Source organism: Penaeus monodon, chromosome 23, assembly GCF_015228065.2.
Source record: "Penaeus monodon isolate SGIC_2016 chromosome 23, NSTDA_Pmon_1, whole genome shotgun sequence".
Taxonomy (NCBI): Eukaryota; Metazoa; Arthropoda; class Malacostraca; order Decapoda; family Penaeidae; genus Penaeus; species Penaeus monodon.
The window spans coordinates 20,551,774-20,552,008 of NC_051408.1; the positions used below are offsets into that span (position 1 = coordinate 20,551,774).

The 235-nt window shown below is 38.3% G+C and overlaps 1 protein-coding gene across 1 annotated transcript in view; it reads right to left on the reverse strand.

Annotated features, from left to right (window-relative positions):
* Positions 1-235, reverse strand: part of LOC119588173 — a gene marked incomplete in the record, with an annotated part of 39,156 nt that overhangs the window by 31,921 nt on the left and 7,000 nt on the right.

The following is a 235-nucleotide window of genomic DNA, read 5'->3' on the forward strand; positions in this document are numbered from 1 at the left end:
GTGAGGAATTACTAAAAGGAGAAATGGAAACTAGAAAAAGAGACAAAAAAAGAAAGAGAAGCAACACAAAGAGAGTCTAACACTTTCACTGTAATTTTGCGTCAATTAGGACATCAAATGCATATCGCTATTTCTGTCTCCACCAAAAAGATTAAAATCCCGATCTACGAAAGGACTGTCGCACGGGCGAACCTACGACATGGGAAAGCAGAAATATACACAGAAAGAAATGACC